General features: G+C 42.1%; 2 long non-coding RNA genes across 6 annotated transcripts in view; one reads left to right on the top strand and one right to left on the bottom strand.

Moving 5' to 3' along the window:
- LOC308476924 overlaps positions 1-2,905 on the bottom strand; it is a 41,261-nt gene extending 38,356 nt beyond the window's left edge. For 4 of the 5 annotated variants that reach the window (XR_013986186.1, XR_013986187.1, XR_013986188.1 and 1 more), the window contains exon 1: positions 2,767-2,883. This is a non-coding gene — a long non-coding RNA (uncharacterized lncRNA). Of the gene's footprint in view, positions 1-2,766 lie in introns of all 5 variants that reach the window. The other variant, XR_013986185.1, reaches the window with a different exon arrangement.
- Positions 1-24,532, top strand: part of LOC308476963 — a 28,925-nt gene extending 4,393 nt beyond the window's left edge. The window contains exons 2-4 of the long non-coding RNA XR_013986285.1: positions 7,328-7,973; positions 22,275-22,422; positions 24,277-24,532. This is a non-coding gene — a long non-coding RNA (uncharacterized lncRNA). The remainder of the gene's footprint in view (positions 1-7,327; positions 7,974-22,274; positions 22,423-24,276) is intronic.
- The last annotated feature ends 1,173 nt before the right edge of the window (positions 24,533-25,705 follow it).

The following is a 25,705-nucleotide window of genomic DNA, read 5'->3' as shown; positions in this document are numbered from 1 at the left end:
CCCGGTATTATCCTTCAGTGTGAGCAACCGAAAGGGAGGAAAGAATAAAATAGGATGTAATCTTTGCTAACTGTCAGTGCTATTGATAAAAGTATAGATTTTCCATTACAGCCTGCTTCGGCAATAAGTGTTAAAATCCATCCCTGGATGCTAATCCACCAAAATAAAATATGGGTTGCCTCAGAAGCTCTGCACCTGTCTTTCTGTTGTTTGGAGTTAGAGAAATAGTAAAAAGCGTGCAATCCCCTGCTTACAGAACACCCACTGATTTTAATGGGGCAGGAAGGACTGCAGTCAAGTATAGCAGCTTATTGAAGTACATGATTAAAAAGCAACTGACATTGTTGGGAAACCTATGTGAACACTTCACAGCTTTTATTAGAAGCAGGGTTATCATTCACTTATATTGACTTGGCTATCACTGTCGTGCAATGCTATTCACAGGTTTTCTCTCGGCAAAATCCACAATCTTCTGAAACCACGCACAATCAGAGCAGTATATCTTGATATCAGTAAGGCAACCGAGATGATCAAGTGTCTGGAAACTGAGCCTTATGAGGAATGGTTGAGGGAGTTGGGCATGTTTAGCCAGGAAAAGAGGAGACTAAGAGCAGATGTGATAGCCATCTTCAAATAGCTAACGGGCTGTCACATGGAAGATGGTGCAAACATGTTTTCTCCTGTTCCAAAGGGTAGGCCACAAACCAAGAAAGTAAATTCCAACTAAACATCAGAAAAATCTTTCTGACAGGAAAAGCTATGATCCATAGCTAGCTGTGATCCATAGCTGTTCTGCTCCATAGCTATGGAGCAGACAGTGGAACAGAATCCTTCAGAAGGTGACAGACTCTTTTTCATTGGAGGTTTTTAAGCAGAGCTTAGGTGGCTATCTGTCATGGATGCATTAGTTGAGATTCCTGCATCCCAGGGTTTTGGTAGGTGGCCCTAAGGGTCCCTTCGATCTCTACAATTATATTATTCTGTGCTTGCCCACCTCCTCCTGAACTGCTTTGCTGGCACAATCAGGAGAGGGACTATTGGCTAGTTGTGAGGGGAGGGGATATTATAGATTGTGTTTTGTGGAATCTGTGATATGCACATGAAAGAAGAACTCATCGAGATCACACCCTTCCCCCTAAGGAGCCACAAAAGACCCTCACACAAACCCCCACGATCATCTCAGATCTGATTGCTCACCAAGCAAACTGCATGCCTCACACGAAGGTAAGGAACCTTTAACAAGCCTGGAAGAAAACTGTTAAAACTTATAATGAAGAAGTGGAACCTGCAAGCAAATGCTGCAGTGCCTCTTCACTCCCGAACAGGTATGTTCCTGTTCTGAGAGCTTGGTGGGCATGACTTCTTCTAGAATAAATGGTTTGGGGCTCAAGCAGGTGTCATGGACTGGCTACACACAGAGGAATGGTGGGAGGAGCCAGCTGGGTAACCACTGGAGAAGAAGACTCAAAGCCCAGAGAGTGGTGGGACGATGATGAGTGGTCAGAGGGAGAAGACAGGGAAGAGGTGTCAGAAGCTGAATAGATAACAGGGCTTAGTGAGCTGGGAGAGTCTGTGGCAGAAGAAGTCCAGAATCAGAGGCAGAAGCTGAAGCTGAAGCAAAAGAGTGGGAGGAGAGAAGCCAAGAGGCAGAGATGAGTCTGAAGAGTCATGGGTGTCTCCTCCTGCTGCTGTGACAAGCTCCCTTCTCCACTTGTCTCCAAGGACCAGAAGAGGCATGAAAAGGATGGGGAAGCAACAGGCTCCCATCAGCCCCCTTCAGCATGGCCAATGGTCAGGGATGATGGGAATTGTCTTCCACATGATTTATGACAATATATTGTGCTCTATTGTGATGTAAGGGTTATAAAGGCTCCCCCTTATACAGAGAAAAATTGGGAAGTGAGAAGTAACCAGTATTCATATAAAGAAACTCATCCTCAAGGGCCATAAAATCAAATTATAAGCGTGGCTAGGAAGACTCTGGATCTCTTAACATTTGTCGCAAGTGCTAAATTAGTTAAAACATAATTGCATTTAAAACAGTGAAAGTCAATTGAAGATGGAGATGCTAATTATTCTCCCTGGTTTATTTTATAATTATGGGTTCATTGAGTTAATGATAAAGAGACAACAGCTATATTTTCTATTTGGGGACTACACTGGGGCTCAAGCTTGCCTACTTCACATGCTCTCTGTACTTAAAAAGATAGCTCCTGCATCCAAGAGTTGATTGAAAGCTTGTGGCATTCTGCACATAATTATTATTATTTACACCCAATCCATTTGACTGGTTTGCCCCAGCCACTCTGGGTCACTTCCAGCATAATAAAAACACAGCAAAACGTCAAACATCAAAAGCTTCCCAATACAGGGCTGCCTTCAGATGTCTTCAGAAAGTTGCATAGTTCAGTGAACCCTCTTCCTTACCGTCGTTTCACATTTTAGTGCCTGAGCTCTGTATTTGTAGTCACAATGGATTGTATTCACCTAATTTTTACCCAGAGCAGACCCACTGGAATTAAGGACCATGGCCAACTTAAATCCATTTAAATGGGTCTACTCTGAACAACAGTTAATTGACTACAATTCAATCCACCCTGGCCCTATGGCTCATTTGACTGAAACTCCTGCCGAGTGGTTAGAAGTTCATGGGAGAAACTACACTGCCCTAAGCTTGTTTCATATTTATATTCCTGTGTTTCTTTCTTTTCTTTTAAATCAAAGGGACTAGCACACATGTAGTTGATCTCAGCAGGGTAGCATTACCAGATCTTCAGCTTTGGCTCAGACATTCCAGACTCAAAGCCCAACCTTCTGAGCTCTGGGCCAACAGCAGGTTTAGGAGGCCCTGAAAAAGTTGTGTTGTGCTGTGCTTTGCAGGCCCACACATGTGGCAAACTGCCAACAGTCAACGAAGACCCTGATGGTTATGATGTAACAATCATCAGGCTCCACCTGGCAGCCTCATAGGTTCTTGTTCTTCCATGCCATAATGCTTGATTCTTACAAGATAGCATATGTAATGTCTTGGAGGCTTAAGGGTTAATGTGTCAGATGAGGCTCTGAGGGACCAGAGTTGAAATCCTCATTCAGCCATGATGACGATGACGATAATAATAATTTTATTATTTATACCCCGCCCATCTAGCTGGGTTTCCCCAGCCACTCTGGGCAGCTTCCAGCACATCTAAAAACATAATAAAATGTCAAACATTTAAAATTTCCTGATACAGGGCTATCTTCAGATGTCTTCTAAAAGTTGTGTAGTTCTTTACCTCCTTGACATCTGAAGGGAGGGCATCCCACAGGCAGGACGCCACCACTGAAGTGGTCTTCTGCCCTATTCCATGTAACTTCACTTCTCGCAGTGAAGGAAACGCCAGAAGGCCCTCGGAGGTGGACCTCAGTTGTCACGGTCCGGTCTACGGGAGATCGAAGTCCCAGCTGAGGACGTCGGGACCGAGGGCAAGATGGCGGGGTGGGAGCAGGAACAAGAGTCCAGAAGTCAGGGATCTGAGGGTCAGGAAGCAGGGAGTCACGAAGTCAAGGGTCCGAGGGTCGAGAAGCAAGGAGTCATGTAGTCAAGGGTCCGAGGATCAGGAAGCAAGAAGCCAAACGCAGCAAGGAAGGAAATGTGTTGATGTGGTGAAGAGCCAAAGGGAAATGCTGACATATCCCTTCCCGGCTCTTGCCACCAGGTGCAGTGAGTTACCAAGCGGCCTCACCTGTGCGGCCATGCCCTGCTTCTCCAGAACAAACTTAGGAAGGCCCCAGTCCTGCAAAGCCCTACTGGTCACAGGGCCTGGCTCCTGCATGGACTCCTGACATCAGGGTTCGGGCTGAATGATGGGGGGGGTGGAGACGCTCCTTCAGTGATCTTCAGCTTGTCTTTCTGTCTCAGCCTAGCCTGCTTCACAGGGTTGTTGTGGGGATAATGTGAGGAGAGGGAGCAATGTATATACTACCCCGAGCTGCTTGGAAGAAAGGTGGGGGACATACCTTTAATTGATAAGTTTGGTTGAACTTACTTAAGTGCTACACCAGAAACAAATGAACGAGGTCGTTTTTTCTTGGTGCTTGACTTTGTCAAAGCAACAAGCAGAAGGAGCACTAAAATCTGTTTTGTGCCTATAGTTATTATCTGTAACACTCGCCAATGCTATCAACACCGTCTCTTTAAAGAAAGGCACCACGAGTGGTCATCAAGGTAGTGGCATGAATTCGTCAACAGCGAGAGATTGTTGTCAGGGAAACTCACCAGAATGAGCTGTGCGGGGTAGGAAATCAAACTTCACCTTAAAAGGATAACTAAAGACACTTCTTACAAACTCAAGATAAGGAAACAAACTACAGGACATTCTGTAGAGACTGAAGTGCCCCTTTGTGGCCTACAGTGGAACAATCCAAGTGAAAGATTTGTGGGTGCCTGGGTCCCCAGGCCCCCCTGGAGATGGTGCCAGTGACGGAAAACCCGTGTGGCCCTCCAGGTGTTGTTGGACTTCAGTTCCCATCATCCTTGACCACTTACTTACTTACCATGCTGGCTGAGGCTAATGGGAACTGGAGTCAAACCACATCAGGAGGGCTACATGTTCCCCATCCTTGTGGAACTGACCTTTCCCTCCTCATCTGCCTTGGGAATTACATACCCACAGAGCCCTCCATCAGAGCTGTCTTTGCCTGCAAAAAAAAAAAAAAAAAAAAAGGAGCTACAGCCTGTCCAGCTACATAGGTGAAATATCTTGTCTCCCACAGAGTCAAAAATGTCACAGTAACCCTCCCTGCTGGGTCAGACCAAAGGCCCATCTAGCCCAGCATCTCATAGCAGCTAACCGTATGTTGGTGGGAAGTCTGCAACCTGGACATGGTCGCTAGGTACCACACACACAGGGAGAGGGAGATTCTCCTCCATGGTTACCAGGGAACCCACAAAGAGCATCATTTGAAACAGCCACAGGTGTCTTGGGATTAGACATCGTCCATAGTTGTTCCCCCAGAGCCTACAGAAGCCATCATTGCCTTAAAAAAAAAAAATCTTATTATATGTACATAGGTTTTCACTTGGAGCCCCACTGTCTAGTAGAAAGGCAGGCTATAGAATCATCCAATCAATTAATTGTATCCCCGTACAGGCTCAAATGTCCTTATTATACAATGCTGAATACAGCAATCTTGGCTTTCAAGAACATGTTTAGGGGAAAAAACTTCTCATGTGGGGCCAAGAGGCTGTCAAAGATGTCCCTTGCATTGTCCTAGTATCATCCTGAGAGAATGGGCACCTGATATTTCTTTGCCATGCCATTTTGAAGCTGTCAATTGAGGGATTTAGCTGCAAGACTCCCATTGCAGCCAGCAGGAGCCGAGCGGTTAAAAAGCCCTTGTGAGAAGCTTTAGAAGCAACTCACTAATGTCCCCATTTCTGTGTCCAAACAGAACGGTTATCTGTCAGTAAGGAGGCAGCGGGTGGCACATCAAAACTTGGCTCTCCTGGTCGACAGCAGCTTCCATTTGCACACAGCGGGATAATTTGGGTTCTCTCAAAGCTTGGTTGGAAGTGTTTTAATTCTTCTCTGAGCGGACATACAGACAGGCCTCCCAGAGCTGGCCAAGGCTACTGACCCCACTGCAAAGCCTCAGTCCCCCTTTGCCTCACAGAGCTGCTGTCCAGTGACCAATTGATTTGTTCCTTTCTATTCCCGCCACTTGCCCTGTACTTTTCTAGTCTTTCCCTTGAGAGACAGCCTCTTCAGCTGACCAAAGCACCAGGTCCTATTCTGGGGAGAAACAGACCAAACTGCAATTATGTCTGGGAAGGAAAGAGCGACGGTGAAGGAGAAATGCTGAAAGATCTTATGAGATTTTTGTAGGTAACTGTGTTCACATCTGTGTGATGCTTTGAGTACAAAGTGGCTGGGGAAACCCAGCAGGATGGGCGTGGTATAAACAATAAAACAATTATTATTACAAGGCTTCTCAGCCCTTTCCCAGTACTTAAACATACGACTTACTGTACCTTTTGTGATCAATCCTGGCTACAGACACAAATCCCTCAGGAATCCTCTCCCCTTTCTGTTCCATTTGCCGCAATCACATTATTCATATTTCCATTGTATTTTTGTTGCTGCTTTGATTTGGGGCATCATATGGCAGGACAGAATCTCAAACAAAGATGTGCTCTTCCAAGCCCACAATCTCAGCATGTTTGCACTCCTGTCTCAGTGATGTTTACGCTGGCTTGGTCATGTGCACAGAATGGAAGATGTGCTTTAAGGGGAGCTGGCTTTAGGCACCAGGCCTGTTGGCAGCTGAGAATAACTTTTTTTCTTTAATGCCTTCATTGGCATTCAGTGTTGGTGCATAAGCGCTTAAAATAGTAGCCTGATGGTTTTTGGTAAGTTTTATTTGAAAGGTTGAAAGTTGCTCATTAATGCCGGTAGGGACTTCTGACAAGAGCTTCACAAGATCGTTTTTGATAGCAAAGCCTACTCCATGTATTCAACATTCTTGTTCAAGTAGACCTTAAAGGGAGTCTTGAAGGGAGCCAGTGTGGTGTAGTGGTTAAGAGCGGTAGTCTCGCAATCTGGGGAACCGGGTTCGTGTCTCCACTCCTCCACATGCAGCTGCTGGGTGATCTTGGGCTAGTCACACTTCTCTGAAGTCTTTCAGCCTCACTCACCTCACAGAGTGTTTGTTGTGGGGGAGGAAGGGAAAGGAAATTGTTAGCCGCTTTGAGACTCCTTCGGGTAGTGATAAAGCGGGATATCAAATCCAAACTCCTCCTCCACCACCTTTCCAGAAGAATGTGTAGCCTCCTCTTTCTTCCTTCAGTTGTCCCTCTCCTGCTCTTTGTTTCTTGAAGTGCTGCAATATCGATGTTAAAACGTCGCAACTCTCTTGCAATGATGGCAGTCCTGCGTTCAGGACACTCATCTTGTTATATTGCTCTGTGTATTCCATGTTCCAAAGGTCAATTTTTACGACCACTGGGTGGCAACCCCACTGAGTGCAGTAATGCAGTCAGGGAAAAAGTGAGGCAGGCTATGTTCAGGGCACCTTTTCTAGCCCCTCCCCCTTTTCGGGGTAAGCAGAGTGGATCCTAAATAGGGCTGCTCCATCCTAGATACAGCTGCCGAGCTACTCAACTGCCTCATTCCTTGAGTCAGAACAAATGAGTCTGTATCCACTGCCCATGTGCCAGTTCATGACTAGGAGCTTCCAGATTTCACGGTCCTTTCCCCGTTACCATGGGGCTTTGGGTTTGGGATGGGTTTTGGGAAAATGCCTGTGCATGAATTTGTTTTATTTGTGCATTTCTTTATTTGTGTAGATCAGTGCACACTGACCAACATATCGTCTTCGCAGTAAGGCTCTATTCTGATGGCATGAGTGTCACAATGACTGGTAGATTCTTATCTGCTGCAGCCTTCATCCGCCTTCACAGCCATTGTAACATACCACTTGTTATCTTCTGCCTGTGCTGCCACTGAGAATTTCTTGGCTCATTCTTTGTCTAGCTCCTCCCCCTTGACCTTACTGCCTTGGGTGACCCTACTGGGAGTACGAGACTCCCGACAGCTTCGCTCACAAGGATCATAGGAAGGTGCAAGTCCACTCACCACAACAAGGTGATGATCCAGCGAGTGATCCAGATGCATGCAAATTCCGAAGAGAGATTTTTGCTTAACTTAGCTTCAAGTTAGTGGATAAGATTGGATTTTTGCAAGGCGCAGAACAATGAGAAAAGCTCTCGGATGTCGGGGGAATTAATTGATACACAATACAATTAAGAAAACGGGCCAAGCGAAAGTGTGGATGAGCACTCAGTGGAGAATAAAGCATTCTGGATATTCTCAAATCCCAACTTTACTTTTGATCTTCCAGGACTGTATTATGGCTCAAAATTAAAGCCTCATTATACTATTCATCTACTGACTACAGTTCTACATGACTCCTTCATCACATGCTCACACAAGGTAAGAAAAATTGCACTCCTTAGTTATGTGTTCCCCTTCCCCTTGCCAGAAGTTCAATCAAAGCAAAAGCTCTAGCTAAAGACAGACTTGGAAGTCAGCTCCTGGAGTGACCTTGAACTTCTTGACTCTTCTCATTAAGCAGCTTGGCTCAGAAAGGGCAGACTGACTGAAGCCAGCACAGTGCCCCTTCGTACAATATCCAATTACAGCCGCTTCTCTTTCAGTCTTGCAAACTACTAGATAGCGAGGGGCGGAAGAGTGCCACTCAAAAGCTAAATTTGGCACCTAGGCAGAGACATTATGATCTCCCTGCCGTCTGATTCTTCCTTAGACACATGACATAATGAAGTGGCAAGGTCTGAAATGTCTGACTTGAGTTTCTACCAATTACAGCAGGCTTCCTCTGACATACAGACCCTCGCTGCGGGTGTGACGGTATGATAAACTTGAAACAACCATCTGCATGAAGTCTGAGCCTAGGCATGCACCCCATAATACACTCCATCTGCATGTCAACCTCAGATTAGTTGACCTGCAGAGGTTAAAGTCTGAATTGCTGTCACAGGGTTAAGATATAAAACCTGTCTGCACCAGGTATTCTGCACATATTTGTATCTCAATGTGCTGCATGCAGCTTCTATGCTTCTGCCACAGGATTTTTTCCCCTTAAGTGTGAAATTCAGCATCTCCTGAAGCATGTTGTAACCTTAATGTGATGTCCCTTAGGTTAGAGTGGCATAACACTATTTCTTGCACTGTCCCCACATCCCAATCATTGCCCCAGCTCCTTCTCCTCTAACTCTCCAGTTCTTCACTATAACTATTTCATCATGCAAGTTATCAAGACTTTGAGCAGCCACTTCCATTTCAACCTTGTAGAACATGTTGAAGTACGAAGAGCAAAATCACAGCTAAGAAGCTCAAATCATACACATGACTGACACTCTTCTTTGGAATATCCAGACTTTAACGTTCAAAAACTTGCATGTTACACTAGAGTAAAGTGTGTATGTAAATGTGTAGCTCAATAAAGCCATAAACAGAAAAGGTTGTGGGTGAGATGTTTTACTGACACCTTCTTTTTCACTCTGAAGGGACAGCTAAAAAACAGTTGGTCATCCTACCTCAACAGGACGCAGCCTCAGAAAACATGCTTGGAACAAATCTAGGGTGATCTATTAGCCTAATTCAGTTCAGGTTCTTTCTTTCAAATCATACAGACTCTGCACACACAGCTAAATGCACCTCAGAAATGCCCTTCTTGACAAATTCTTACAAGTAACAAGGGTAAGCTAGTTTTGAAACTCACTGGGGGAAATGGTAACAAAGAGAAGAAATCAGATATCCCTGACCGATTTTTTTGTGAATATAATATGCCACACCTTCAGCAGGAGGTTCCCAGATAGCTTACAAACACAAGAGAAAAATATAAGACCATAAAAAAATCAATAAAAAGCAGATCAGCAAACTCAAGAGGCTTTTAAGCAGCTACAATATATAAAAAGGAGAGAATTTTTAAGTGCTGGTAACTCACCAAACTAGGCCCTGAGTCAACAATTCCAGAGATTATAGTGATCAGAATCTAGGGGTGTGAATTTAGACCTGTATTTGGCTATACTTGCACGCCAGTATTATGAATGGGGCCTGCAACAGTATTTTGGGTGTGCCCCACACAACCCCTGATTCCTGTCACCTCCTTTTCCTCACCTGACACTCCATTTGTGACTCTCTCTTTTGACCACATTTTTTAAAAAAATACTTTTTATTAAAGATTTCTTAGTTTACAAAAATACGCGCATTGTGTCTTTTTTCAAGTTGTGTTTTCTACAGATCAGTTTCATTGGTTGTGAGCCATTTTTTAAAAAAAGATATTTATTAAAATTTTCAAGATATTACAAAATGAAAAAAGAAAAAAGAAAAATACAAAATAAAAATAGTTAAAAACAACTCAATCTTTCCATTACTTATTTTTCATTGGCTTGTTTCCCGGACCTCCTCGCGCCTCCCTTTTTTGTATTCCAATTCAGTTTGTTAGTTCAGCAAATCCTTCCCCTCTTTGTTTATCCTAGTCTTTAATCTTAAAATAGTGTGACATTGAATTTTAACCTATTAATAATCCATTTTTCATATTCCCTTATAATATTACAGCTAAAAACCACTTAATTTCTATCCAACATCATTCTAACATTCATTAATTTTGCAATATTTCTGTAGATAGTCTTTAAACTTTTTCCAATCTTCTTCCACCGACTCTTCTCCCTGGTCTCGGATTCTGCCAGTCATTTCCGCCAATTCCATATAGTCCATCACCTTCATCTGCCATTCTTCCAGGGTGGGTAGATCTTGTGTCTTCCAGTACTTTGCAATAAGTATTCTTGCTGCTGTTGTGGCATACATAAAGAAAGTTCTATCCTTCTTTGACACCAATTGGCCGACTATGCCCAGGAGAAAGGCCACTGGTTTCTTCAGGAAGGTATATTTAAATACCTTTTTCAATTCATTATAGATCATCTCCCAGAAAGCCTTAATCCTTGGGCACATCCACCAAAGGTGAAAGAATGTACCTTCAGTTTCTTTACATTTCCAACATTTATTATCGGGCAAATGATAGATTTTTGCAAGCTTGACTGGTGTCATGTACCACCTGTATATCATTTTCATAATATTCTCTCTTAAGGCATTGCATGCCGTAAACTTCATACCTGTGGTCCATAACTGTTCCCAGTCAGCCATCATTATGTTATGTCCAACGTCTTGTGCCCATTTAATCATAGCAGATTTCACCGTTTCATCCTGAGTATTCCATTTCAACAGCAAGTTATACATCTTTGATAAAGTCTTAGTTTTGGGTTCTAACAGTTCTGTTTCTAATTTTGATTTTTCCACCTGGAAGCCAATTTTCTTGTCCGAATTATATGCCTCCATTATCTGATAATAATGAAGCCAATCTCGCACTTTATTTTTTAGTTTCTCAAAACTCTGCAGTTTCAATCTGTCTCCCTCTTGTTCCAGAATTTCCCAATATTTCGGCCATTTGGCCTCCATACTGAGCTTTTTCAGTGCTTTCGCTTCCATCGGTGACAACCACCTTGGGGTTTTATTTTCAAGTAAATCCTTATATCTTATCCAGACATTAAACAATGCTTTCCTGACAATATGGTTTTTGAATGCTTTATGTGCTTTGACCTTGTGATACCATAAATATGCATGCCATCCAAATACATTATTAAAACCTTCTAAGTCCAAGATGTCTGTGTTTTCAAGAAGCAGCCATTCTTTCAAACAGCAAAAGGCTGCTGATTCATAATAAAGTTTAAGGTCTGGCAGGGCAAATCCGCCTCTTTCCTTTGCGTCCGTTAATATTTTAAATTTTATTCTAGGCCTCTTGCCCTGCCAGACAAATCTAGAGATGTCTCTCTGCCACTTCTTGAAACAATCCATCTTATCCAAAATTTGCAATGTTTGAAACAAAAATAACATTCTAGGCAATACATTGATTTTTATCGCAGCAATACGGCCTAGCAGTGAAAGCTTCAAATTTGACCAAATTTCTAAGTCTTTTTTCACTTCCGTCCAACATTTTTCATAATTGTCTTTAAATAAGTTCCCATTTTTAGCTGTCATATTAATCCCAAGGTATTTCACTTTCTTAACCACTGTTAAACCTGTCTCATTCTGAAACCTTTCTCTTTCAATCACTGTTAAATTTTTCTCTAAAACCTTTGTTTTTAATTTATTCAGTTTAAATCCTGCAACTTGACCAAATTCTTGAATCAGTTCCAAAACTCTTTTAGTACTAGATTCTGGCTCCTGTAATGTCAATACTAAATCGTCTGCAAAAGCTCTCAATTTATACTGTCTAGCTCCAACTTGTATACCTTTAACCAACTGGTCCCTTCTAATCCTATTCAACAAAACCTCCAGGACTAATATAAAAAGGAATGGGGAGATTGGGCAGCCTTGTCGTGTCCCTTTTTCTATCTTAAATTCCTCCGTCACCTCATTGTTAACAATTAACTTGGCCTTTTGTTCAGAATAAATTGCACCTATACCATTTTCAAATCCTTCACCCACCCCCATCCCCTGTAATTTCTTCTTCATAAAACTCCAAGAGATATTATCAAAAGCTTTCTCCGTGTCCACAAATATCAAAACTGCCTTAGTGTTGATATTCACTTCTAGTTTTTCCAAAATATTAATTATGTTCCTCAAATTGTCAGACAAGTGTCTACCCGGGAGAAAGCCTGCTTGGTCTTTATGAATCTCTTCCATCAACACTTTTTTCAATCTCTTGGCTAAAATATCTGCAAAAATTTTGTAATCCACATTAAGTAATGATATGGGGCGGTAGTTCTTAAGCTGAGTCTTTTCAGTCTCTGTTTTCGGTATAAGTATAATATACGCTTCTTTCCACGACTCTGGTGCCCTTTCCCCTTCCAATATTTCATTACAGACTCCCTTTAAAGGTTGTACTAACCACTCTTTTAAAGATCTATAGTATCTCGAAGTCAGCCCATCTGGTCCTAATTGCATGTTTTGAATGGCACCTTCTACTTCCTGTTCAGATATTTTATAGTTCAACATTAATTTACTTTCTTGAGAGATTTTTTGTAATCCATTTATCTTCAAAAATCGATCTATATCAATTTCTTTCTGTGGCCCTTGTGTATATAATTGTTTAAAGTACCTCTGGAAACAGTTTCTGATCTCGGCTGGGTTCTGTATGTTCTTTCCTTCCACTTCTAAATTTATAATAGTATTTAGTTTTTGTCTTTTTTTCATTTGCCAAGCCAACAATTTCCCACATTTATTAGCTGATTCAAATGTTTTTTGTCTCATTTGTTTAATTTTCCATTCTATTTCCTGATTCATCATTTTCATATATTGTACTTGATATAACTTTATTTCTCTCAAAATCTCCTGCGACTTTGGTTTTGCTCTCAATTTCTTCTCACTTTCTTTTATTTTCTCCAAAATTTTGTCTTCTCATTTTGACTTCTCTTCTTTATTGCATTCTGTTGGATCAGGAACCCTCTCATGACCGCTTTGCTTGCATCCCAGATTACTCTTTTTTCAACATTAGTGTTCATATTTATCTCAAAATAGTCTCTCAAAGTTTTTTGAGCCTTCTTAATCACGTCTTCATCTCTAAATAAGGTATCATTCATCCTCCATCTGAAGGAGCCAGTTGATATTAGTTTCATCTCCATCCTTACAGAATTATGGTCGGAGCAGGTTTTTAGGCAAATTTCCGCTTTCTTTATCTTTGGTGCCATTCCTCTAGTTACCCATATTTGGTCGATTCTAGTCCATGTCATCTTGGCTTCAGAAAAGAAAGTTCCTTCTCTTGCCAAAGGATTCTTTGTTCTCAAAATGTTGACTAAGTCCAAGTTGTCTGTCATCTCAAAAAATGTTTTCGGTAGTCTACCATCCTTGGTGACTACCTATCTTTGTGTCTTATCCATGTTTGTAGATACCACTCCGTTCATATCCCCCATCAAGATCAGATTGTAATCCAAATAGTCCATTAAGGTCTCATGCAACTTTTTAAAGAATTCAGATTTCCCCTCATTCGGTGCATAAACTCCTACTATCAAAAATTTCTCTCCTTGTATTTGAATTTCAATTGCCATAAATCTTCCTTGATCGTCTTTAAAGATAAATTTCGGTGATAATCTCTCCTTTGCATAAATCACTACTCCTCTTTTTTTAACTTTGTCAGATGAAATAAACTCCTGTCCCAATCTCTTATTAATCAATACTTTTCTATGTAGCCTTATCACGTGTGTTTCCTGTAAGCAAATCAAGTCCAATTGTTCCTTTTTTAGTAAATGAAAAACACTTTTCCTTTTCTGAGGAGAGTTGAGGCCATTACAATTCCAGCTTAATAGTTGCAGAGCCATGATGTAATTACTTTGCTTTACCTCCAACTGCACCAAGTGTTTGTTCTTGTTCTGTCGGTGGTGTCACTTTCTCTGAACCATGCAATCCAAACAATAAATTTGCTATGTCTAGTATTCCTCTTTCCAGTGCTCTTGGCTCTTCTCCAGATTCCACTTCTTTCTGTAAGTCTTCTCAGTGATCTTTCAGAAATCTATCTTTGTTGTCGACTGATCTTATTTTTATCTTTCTTCCTTTATATTTAAAAGACAGGCCTTGGGGAAATTCCCACCTAAAGATGATTCTATTGCTTCTCAACAGGGCAACCAGATCTCCGTAGTTAAACCTTAAATCCAAAAGATGTTTTGGAATGTCCTTAAATATCTCCACACTTGACTGATGTATTTCCAGAGTCTTTCGGAAATGCAGATTCAAGATTTTGTCTCTCTCCTCTTTTGTTCGAAGGGTAATCAAACAGTCTCTCACCTTATTCTTCTTTCCTCCTCTTCCAAGCCTGAATGCACTCACTATCTTAAATTCTTCCTTCCCCAAATCCAGTTGCCAGAAGTCTGCAAATTCCTGCGTAAGAAAGTCAATCAAACTATCTTTCTCAAGTTCAGGTACGGCCCTGATTCTCAGATTCGTTTGTTTCTCCTTCAATTCAATCATAGACAACATCAACCTGTGGTCCTCGAGTTGCCTATATATCGGTGGTATCTTCTCTTCAGTAGCAGTTGCTATGTCCTTTGCTTCTTCAGCTGTCTTTCGGGTCAAAGTAGATTCCTGTAACAATTTCTCAATAGTCTCTGTGTTGGTGTTCACCTTCTGTCCCAAATTGTTAATACTTGTAGTATTTTGATCAATTTTAACTGATGCTTCAACTACTTGTTTATTTGTTTCAGCTACTTGTTTACTTAGGTTTTCCAAAGATTCATTAATTTTTCCTAGTGCCAAAGCTAAAACGTCTTCAGACGACATTCCTTTTGGTTTAACTTGTACAGGTGCAGCCCCTGATAATCCAGATGGTCCAGACGGACCAGATGTTGATGCTCTCCACTGCGACCCAGTATCTGTATGAAAGGATCTACCAGACCTCGTAGTTTTTTCCTGAAGCAACTCTAACTTTCCTCTTCCATCTGCCATAACACTCTAGTTAGAATCCAAGGTCAGTCCCACGGCTAGGATTTGTTTTGAAGTGGAAAATTCCCCTGGCCCAGTTGTTATTGTAACAATGTCAAACCTCCTCTAGGGGGACACAGTAACAGTCAAAACTTGTAGCTTTAAAGAGAAAATAACCTTTTTAAATCCCCCAATTCACAAAAAGATGACAGTTTCAATTGCACTTAATCTCCAGTTACTTTAAAACCAGGAGAAGTCCAGAAACACTGTATCTCTCTTGCAGTTAGCTGTCAACAGTACTCTATTTACCAGTAGTGCTTTTCACAGAATGGCATTCCTATTGTCCCTAGGCAGTCCGTTCCCAGGCTCTAAGCGGTGGATTTTAGCTTCCTTTCCTCTCTTTTTTTGCAGAAAAATACAGTTCAAACCTTTCCCCCCTCCTCTCCTGCAATCCGGAGGGGAGATCGCTTATCTGATGTTAGAATTTGAGTCCTTTTTCAAGCTTCTTTCAGAGTTTCCGCTTACAGTCTCTTTGCTTTGATCTGTTTACAAGAAACGGAAGGCGGACTTCCTGCTTATGCCTCCCCGCTTCGGTGCCAAATTAATTGTTTTTCTCCCTTTAAATCCAATTTTATCCTACTCACGGGTAGTTGCTTTTGAAACCAAATTGTCCCAGGAAAAAGTCAGCGCTCTCCGATAACGGCTGTGCGGCTTCACTCCGCGGAAGAAGCAGTCGACTCTCAGCACCGCGCCACTCACCCCGTTTCGCTCCGGAGCCCGTAAATGGGTTCCTTCGCAAATTGGGGGGGCGCAAAGGGTGCCTGCCGAGTCCCACGTTCACAGGCTTCACCCGCCTGTGATTTTTGAAGGGCACCCGCTTCACCGCAGCGGTGAGACCCGATCCCGCGGAGCTGGTCCCTTGGAAAGTCAGAGGGAATCCGCCATTACCGATGGCGCCAACCCGGAAGTCCCTGGTTGTGAGACATTAGTGTTGCAAGCAGTATTAGGTTGGGAAGAAAAGAGGGGGAAGGGGGGGTACATGGCGTAGGGTTGGGTGATAATGCCTCTATTCTTCTACTTAGTGTATGTGTGGGGTTTTATGTCAGCATCACTTGTATCTTTCTGTTCACTTGTTATATTTCCTTGGTTGTGGAGGTTGTGGGTGGTCTAGGGGTTGGTTGGTTGACTTTAGTGAGATTTGTTTTTGTGTGTGTGAGAGGTGTGTGCGTGTTTTTGGATCAGGTTAGCCAGATTGATTTGTATGTTGTTGGCGGATTCTTGTTGTCTTCTTGGGCTGTGTATGTGATGAAGGGGAACCATACCGGAGTGAAGGCGTCTTCTTCTATTTGTCCCTGTGTCAGTTTCAGTTTATTGGTTAACTTTTCTAGTAAGGCTGTTTCCCATACTGTTTGGTACCACTGGTCCATGTTTACTCCTGACAGCTCTCTCCAGTGCCTGGCTATGATGTTTCTGGCTGCTGAGAGTAGGTGGGTTATGAGCTCTTTATAATGTGAACGGGCATTGTTATCTTGGAAGATGTTGAGTAGGGCCAGTTCTGTGGTGACTTCTAATACCTTCTTAGTTATTTTGTGTATTTCTTATATGACTGATGTCCAGAAAAGTTGGATTTGGGGACATTCCCACATGTGGAGGTATGTTCCTGTGGAGGTGCAGCCTCTCCAGCATTTTGGTGAGGCTCCTGGGTGTATTGGCGCTAGTTTCCTTGGTGTTAGGTACCATCTGTAAGTGAGTTTCATGGTGAGTTCTTTTCTTTTAGCTGAGATGGATTTAAAGGGGGGTTTAGACCATGCCCAATCTATTGGGTGGGGTTAACCTCATAGCCTATGTCGTCCTCCCATTGTTTTTTTTATTATATCAAGGGGTGTGTGGGGATTTTGGTGCAGTATTTTGTATATTGTGGATACCATTCCTTTGCCGTGTCCCTTTGCTGTTAGGAGGTTTTCAAAGGTTGTCAAGGGCCTGGTTGATGCTTTTACTACTGGATTGTTTAAGAAGACATGTAATTGGTGGTGCGTTAGCCAGAGTATTTGGGTGTTCCCAAGTTTTTATTGTATTTCTTGTGTCGATGTGGGTTTATTTTGCAGAAGTCTGCTAGGCGGGATATGCCTTTGGCGTGCCATGTTTTTATCTGGAAGTTTTGTGCTGCGTGGTGGAATAGTAGGTGGTGAGCCAGGGGGATTAGTGGGTATAGGGTTGGGGACAGTTTGCCTGCTTCTCCCTTCCATGCTTTAAGCATGGTTTTGACCCCCAATTCTTTTCTTTTTTTAAGGGTTTCAGTATATATTTTATTAAGGATTTTCTTGTTTTACAGAAGTAAGTGTAATGCCTCTTTGACCCCCAATTCTGACCCCATCTTGCTCTTCCTTCCTTTTAGTCCTCTCTCCACCTTATCCGCTTCAGCTGCTCATTCACCTCTTCCCCCTTCTCTGCTGCCTTCTACCTCCTGTTTCCCCTCCCCAGCACGAAGAAGCAAGCGCATGAACAATGTTTTCTTTGAAAGTGAGCCCTGCTCACACGAGACCAGAGAAAGTCAGGCCTGTCCGCACACATGTGTCATTGCCTTCTAAGCCTTCAGTTCCCATTTTGCCTACAAAGATGCTTGCACAGGTCACCCAAGTTCAGCATTAGAGGGAGTGACTGAAAAGAACACCATCTGCCTACTCTCAAAATGGCTTCAAAGTTTCTGTGTATGCCAGATACGATCAAACCCTAGTCAACAGAGTTGCAATTATGTGTTTTCCACAACAGGGAAACATTGAAGTCAGTATCTCTCTCTCAAAAGAAAGCATTCTTCGGAAAAAAGCAGAGCTGCTTTTCTCACTGGTAAAAATGCTTCTGTAATTCCCTGCTGTGAAATATTTGCTAGCAGCGGTGCTCTGTCACTACAGAAGATAGGCCATACTGTATACTGTATATTGCAAAGGAGATCTTGTTATTTTGGTATATTTTGTATTCTGTCATTCTCCTTGAATGGTGATTTAGCCTTCCTCCTAAATGTTAGGCTGGGAGATAGCGGCTTTCCCAAAGCCATGCTGTGAGCCTCTTATCGTAACACGGATTTGAAACAAGTTTTCCAGATCTGAAACCACATCTAGGCCACTCACGCACTGCAGCACAAGTTGTTGATGAAATACAGCCCTCTCAAGTGAAATCTCCACTTTGATATGAATTCCAGAAGAAAGGTGACTAGGGAACTATGACTCTAGGCACTGATCAGAGCCTTGTCATTCCTTTCTACATTCTACAGCGACTCCACTCCTTAAGCTGAAGCACATTAAAAAAATGCCTTGCTGGATCCATCCAAAAAGTTTATGGCTTTGGAAGATCACAAGAACTCAGAGGTGGCCAACTTCTCCTGTGGTTTGCCCCAGCATCTGGTACTCATAGGTAGAAGGCCTCATAACCTTATATTTCAAATTATCTGTTAATTCATTGTTGAGAACTCACTGCTTGATAAGATACTGGAAAAACCATGATCAGGAAGGACTCTGCTTCCCTCATCAGGACTGTACGTTTGTCTACAAAGGCTATTTAGTTCCTCTTGAAGCTACATGGTAGAGAGTAATTAGTTACACATGAGGGAAAGGCTAGTGTACGGCTTAGAGGCCTAGCTGGGAGGATGCTATATTCACTTGACCAGAGCAGTGAGGCGTCAAAATTCTTGCAAACTGAGGCCAACAGAAATTATTGTACTCCAAATAGGTCACTTAATTCTAAGAGTCCATTAACTCCTGCTTAACCAGTGATGAAGAGGGCCGTATAGATAGAACGGTAGAGTTTGCCTGAATACTAACTAATAGATTAATTCATTTATGACCCAAGCCATTACAGTAAAGGGAAAATGAAATCTTTTTTTAATGGAGCTGTAAAAGTATTATAGGCACAGCAGATGAAAGGAGTCTCTGTAATAAAATGGGCATTTTGCTAGCAACCAGTGACCTGATTTCTCCATTAAGTCTAACATTAGTTATTACAGAATGACAAGTGTTGGAGCCAAGTCCTGCAGGTTCCTCAAGCTCCAGCTGGCAGAGCAATTAGGTACTTGCTGACCTATCAGAACCTCCCTGCTTGCATTCTCCTCTTGTCAGTTTTACCTATAGGCATCCCAACAGCCTCTCGCACAGAAAATGAAGCACACATGATGTATTAAAATAGCTCCTTTTTTAACCTTATTTGTTGCTTTTTGGACTGAAGTGCCTGAAAGAAAGTTACAAGATAAAAAAAGAAAATAATAGGAAACATTTAAGGTACAGTGGAACCTCGGTTGTCAAACGTTTCGGAAGTCGAACGTTTCAGCTTTCGAACGCCAACAACCCAAAAGTGAATGCTTCCGTTTTTGAACATGCCTTGGAAGTTGAACGGCTTCCAAGGTGCGTTTCTCCATTTTTTCAATGGATTTTGCCAACCAGCAATTGCGCCTCAGTTGTCGAACGTTTTGGAAGTCTTCCAGAACCAATTACGTTCAACAACTGAGATTCCACTGTATACACACACACACACACACACACACACACACCAGAAATAAAACAAGGCCTAAAGTGCTAATCCAAATTGTATCTCTCTCTCTCTCTCTCTCTCTCTCTCTCTCTCTCTCTCTTGTGTGTGTGTGTGTGTGTGTGTTTGGAGCAAATCCTCCCCATCTCACTTAAAGGATGAGCACAACAAGAGGCTGCATATGACTAGATACCCTCCAAATTAAGGATCAAACTTCTGGATAAATAAAAACATTTTTACCTGTCACCTAAAAGCAATTGATGGCACCAGACGTTCTTCAGTGGAGACAATGTTCCACAGATTGGGAGCTGAAAAGGCCAGATTTTTTTGTCATCATCTCTCACACCTCCCAGAGAGAGCACATGGAGAGGGGTCCGTGCAGTCATACTAAGATTGGTGATGCTCGGGTTGTCTTGCCCCAGTCAGCTACTGAAATCTGAGCTGCAGTTTCCAACCATCTTCAGAAATTTATTGAGGTAATCTAACCTGGAGGTTTTCTGTCAGCCACAACTGTACTTTACACTGTTCTGTTTGTGCAAAGTCATGCTTATGTATTTACCACACATATCAGGGTAGTTGTATGGTCTGTGTGGACTTTTGAGAGAGCTACTGCATTGTATGTGTAATTCTGCAGTAAGCCAGATATCTGTATTGTCTGGAAGTAAGGAGAATTTCCCCAAATAGCATGTGCGGCAAAATGTACCCACTCATGAACCAAAATATTACATGTACACTCTGTAATGCTGCTACACTACACAAATGTCTATAACATACCCTCCAACATTTCTCTGGTGAAAACAGGGACATCACATTCCATAATAATAACTCTACTATTTATACCCCACACATCATACTGGGTTGCCCCAGACACTCTGGGCAGCTTCCAACATATGTAAAAACATAATAAAACATTAAACATTAAAATAACTTCCCTATAAAGGATTGCCTTCAGATGGCTCAGGGTCAGATAACTCCATACCCTCCAACGAAAATAGGGATGCCCAAAGAAAAAGTGAAACATTCCAGGATCACATCAGAAATAGGGACGGCTTCTCTAAATCAGGGACATCCCTGGAAAATAGGAACACTTGGGCCAAAAGTTCCTGTTTCAATTAATTGATAGTGTAGTAGTGCATATTGAAGGGAAACAAGTACATAGCAAGTACAAAAAAGTTTTCCCATATTTTTATGAAGGTGAAACTGTATTACTAACCTTAAGCCAGGCAGGCCTGCCTTTAGTTTAAAAAGGGGAGTGTTGAAGGGAAATCTTATTTGGTTTTCCACACATGGTTAGTAGACTCCCCCCCCCCCCCAAAGGCAGACGAGATCAACTGTGAAATGTCATACACTGTGGAAAAACAACTTGGTTGGTATTCAACCAAGTTTTATCCACAGCAGTCTTATTGAAATTAACGGAAATTAGTCGTGCTCATTGATTTCTTTTCTTTTCTTTTCTTTTGTTTATACTTTTCAAGTATATACATTTCATTGATGTTATAATCAATTTAACATTTCAAAGTTTGACTTCCCCCTCTTTCTGCAGTTCCTTAAATTTATTTTTTAATATCTGCAGGTTTTTTAGTAACTGCAGGTTATTATAATAAACCTGATAATGTTTTTATCTGTTTGCAATTTATCTGTAAATATTCAATAAACCATTTCCATTCTTTTACAAACGGTTTGTTATCTTGATTTCTTATTTTTCTGGTAAGTTTCACCATTTCTGCATATTCCATCAGTTTTTGTATCCATTCTTCCTTTGCTGGGACTTCTGCTTCTTTCCACTTTTGGGCAAGTAGCATTCTTGCTGCTGTAGTAGCATACGTAAATAAATTTCTATACAATTTAGGTAGTTCTGTCCCTATAAGTCCTAAAGCAAAGCTTCTGGTTGTTGTTTTTTACAAAAGTTATTTTGAACATCCTTTTCAATTCACTGTATAGCATTTCATTGTATATCATTAACTGAAATCAATAAACATGTATAATGAACAGGATATACAGTATTTTTCCATGTATAAGAAGCCCCCATGTATAAGACGACCCCTATTTTTTAAAACCCAAAATTAAGAAAATGCACTATGCGCTATCCGTGTATAAGACAACCCCTTATTTTAAACTTCAAAAATTTAGGAAAAAATATAGTCTTATACACGGAAAAATACGGTACATGTTCACTAATTTCAAGAGGTCTGCACTGAGTAAAACTTCACTGAATATCAGGTAGTGGGGTAAACATCAAGAAAGAAGTATTTTTTGTACCTTGTTTGTGAGTTGTTTGGAGACAACTGCTGGACCTCTGTTGGCTAGCAAACAATCCTATGCATGTTTACACAACAGTAAGTATTCAATGAGGCTTACTCCATTGTATAGTCCATAGGGGATTGCACTATGTTGCAGGAAATGTTTGGACTGTCATCAACCACACTTTCTGGATAGTTCTGGTTGATGTAATCAGGATCCCACGGTTAAGGGATACACAAGCTTCCTGACCTCAGAACCCAACCCAGGCCATCAACATTTTTTCCACCAGTTACCAGTAAGAATATTTTCTCCTGTAAGGGTTGAGCATCTACTGCAGCATTGCCTGGCAACCACAACAGAGAGCCCCTGTGTTCCAGCTGGGTGGAGTTATGTCTCCAAAGGTGTTGATGAGATTATTCACATTTTATTGAAGTAGATTAAAGACAACCCATGGAGATGAGATCCTTTTATCAAAGCTGCAGAGCTGCGGAGATGAGAAAAGTAACTGAAAATAAATTCTGACAATGTTTGTTCTGTTTGTCTAAGAAATAAACCCAAACCCCCAAAGCACAGAAAAATTAATTATTACTGTACCTTTGATGGAAAGAAGACCGATGCTGGGGGCTTCCGACGGCAAGCAAACACCTCCGAGGAGCAGGAACATTGATGAAAAACGATTTCCATGGTTTCACTGGTAAGAGGTTAATTCAATGTCAATTTATCTAATGCTGATGAAAGGCTGGTGTCAACCAGAGTTATGATGATAAAAAGCTCAGCAATACTTACAATACCCCAGGGTCACCATGCAAAGGGGTAATTTACAGGCATCCAACAAGTCACAAGATATAATCAGACTTCTGAAATGTGAGTCTGGGGGAGCGACAATGGCACAAACGAGAGCTGGTGAGAACAGGAGTTGGGGTATGCAACTGATCTCAAGTTAGCTTTCTAAAAATGGAGCTGAATAGGCACTCAAAAGCCATTCTGTGGCAGTCAAGCAGTGATTGTGCTAGTGCTTACTAGCCTGGCTCTATGATGGGTGGTATGTATGTGAAGTCCTAGGTACTAGGAACACAGGAAGCTACCTTACACCAAGTCAGACCATTGGTCGGTTTAGCTCAGGATTGCCTACACCAGCCTTCCACAGCTTGAGACCTTCCAGATGTTTTGGATTACAACTCCCATTATCCCCAGTTAGCATGGTGTGTATTTAGGAATTATATAGGAGTTGCAATTGAAAAGGAGAGCAACAAGCTGAAGATTGGCAGACAGTGGTTCTCCAGGGTTTCAGAACTGGCTTTTCCCCAGCCCTTCTGGAGACAGGTGCCAGGGATTAAATCTGGGACCTACCGCATACAAAGCATGTGTACTACAACAAAGCCTACAGAGTCTGTCCAAATGGATCCTCCTTTGTGACCCCTGTTGGTGAGCTAGTGTTGACCATCAGCGGAAAAGTAACTCATGGCAGAGGAGGCTCACTAAACTCCTTTCCAGCCTTTCCAGTACTGGAAATGGTGCTCTTTGGGCATGCTTTTGTTGAACCTTCTCCAACTTGGCACCCCCACCAGATGTTTTGGACTAAAACTCCTGAACCATATGTTCAACAGTATGCCATGCTGCTTGGGACTGTCCTGAGAAATAGTCTCTGATATGATTTGGAGAAAATTAAGCCTAACCCCGAAGGGACGTGGGTGGCAGTGTGGTCTAAACCACAGAGCCTAGGGCTTGCTGATCAGAAGGTCGGCGGTTCAAATCCCCGCGACAGGGTGAGCTCCTGTTGCTCGGTCCCTGCTCCTGCCAACCTAGCAGTTCGAAAGCACCTCAAAGTGCAAGTAGATAAATAGGTACTGCTCCGGCAGGAAGGTAAACGGTGTTTCCGTGCACTGCTCTGGTTTGCCAGAAGCGGCTTAGTCATGCTGGCCATGACAGCTTCCGGCATGGCCTGGAAGCTGTACGCCAGCTCCCTCGGCTAATAAAGCGAGATGAGCGCCGCAACCCCAGAGTCGGCCACGACTGGACCTAATGGTCAGGGGTCCCTTTACCCTTCACCTTTAAGCCTAACCCCGGCTAATGCTTCATTGCATGAGGGGTGGTCCCTGTTGTTTTGAAAGAGGCAGTGGTATGGTTGTTCCCAAAGAAATTAGCTCTGGACCCTTTAGACTGAAGCAACTATCAATCCCCATCAAATATACCCCTTTGAGGAAAGGAGAGGGTTGTGGTAGGGCCACTACAAGCATTCTTGGATGGCAGAGATTATTTAGATCCAAATCTAAATGGTATCCAAATATTTGCAGAGACTGGGACAGAAGGAGTGTGACTTTGCTCCGGTTTCTTATCTCCTGTTGACTTTTGATACCATCAGCAATGGTATCCTCCTGGACTGGCTCTGTTTAAAAAAGGCAGCCTAGTTCTTGTTGAATGGTATGCAAGTAGCACTTGCCTTATGAATCTCTTCCTCGCTGGTTCCATGTCGACATCCATTTCTCACGCCCTCCATGGAGAAATCCATCTTTTCAGGAAAAAAACCCAGCTGCATTTTTTCCTGCAGGTCAGCTCAGCAGGCTGATGCAGTAATCTTCAAGCTCCACAGGAAAGAGCAGAAGTTATGACGAGCGCCGGAGGCAGAAGCAAACATTTGGTCATATTCAGCCTTGCATATATCAGAAAACTGCCAGACATTCATGCAACGCTAAGAACACTGTCCTAGTTTGGGGAGAGAATAGGCTATTTGGAATGTGGAATAAAGAGGATTGATTTTTCTCTCTCAAGACTGTCAGCACTTTTCTAAAGAAGCGCAACGTCGGGTAGCTTCAGATGGAAGCACTTTAAAAGGTATTTATCAAAATGTATTATACAGGGTGGAATTATTGACTGAATTCTGTTCTGTGCGAAATGTAAACAAACAAAGCAAACCAAAAGAGAGACTTACATAGTTTATGGCCTCAAAGACTGGTGGTGAAATTATCTCATTCAGCCCAAAGCACAATAAAACACTGCTTTCAACAGGTAAGAGCTCTTAAGATGCTTCCAGGCATCAAAATTTGGAATGATACTTGTAGCCTTTATGTTCTAACAGAGGATGGAGTTGCTTTTCATCCTGACGACTGCAATTCTATTGATTAACACGTAGAGAGGGTTAGGCAAAATTTACTGTGCTTAAACAGCAAAAATCCTTTAGAAATTACATATATGTGAAAGTTTTCTACATTCGCTAACCAGTGGAAAAGTCCAGGTCATACAATTTATATGCTATGGAAAGCACACCTTTGATTAATTTAAAAATACAAATCTGCCTGAGGGAATAGGTCCCTCTGGTCCAGAAGCCCCACCCCTGAATCAGAAAGTTTATTTGGTTCCCGATTCATACATTATGGGTTGGCTGCAGATCAGTGGTTCCCAACCTTTTTTTGGCCATGTCCCACCTAAGCATCTCTAAAATCCCAATTCTGCCCCCCCCCCGACATAAAATTCTTATTATTCCAGAAGTGAACTCCTATCACGTGGAGGAAGCCTAAAAGGCCACTCACTGTTAATAACTCATTCTCAAATTACCCCCCTGTGGGGCGTGTGCCCCACATTGGGAACCACAGATCTAGATGTACAGAGTAATCGTATGCATATCTACCCAAACAAACAAACAAACAAACAAGAAGCTTTGCAGAAGGTTCCTTGCTTCTAAGGTCATCCTCTACAAGTTGGAGAGTGACAAAAATGAGCTACCATGTTCATCTCTAGACACCCATACCCAAATGTGGAGTTAACCTTTACGTGTAACTGTAGCCATCTTCAGGCACTGCTACGAAGTCAACTTTATTTCGGTGAAAACTAAGTTGAGACATGACTATCTTTCCCCACTGGTTTAAGTAGGATCTATATGCTATGTATTATTATTTTTTTGTATTTTACTTTTGTTGTAAGTTGCTTTCAGACTTCCTCGACTGGGGAAAGCGATGAATAAATTAAGTCTGGATTCAACT

Source organism: Podarcis pityusensis (genome assembly GCF_964106645.2).
Source record: "Podarcis pityusensis genome assembly, chromosome: 5".
In the NCBI taxonomy this organism is placed as follows: Eukaryota; Metazoa; Chordata; class Lepidosauria; order Squamata; family Lacertidae; genus Podarcis; species Podarcis pityusensis.
This window is presented reverse-complemented; position numbering and strand designations above follow the sequence as displayed.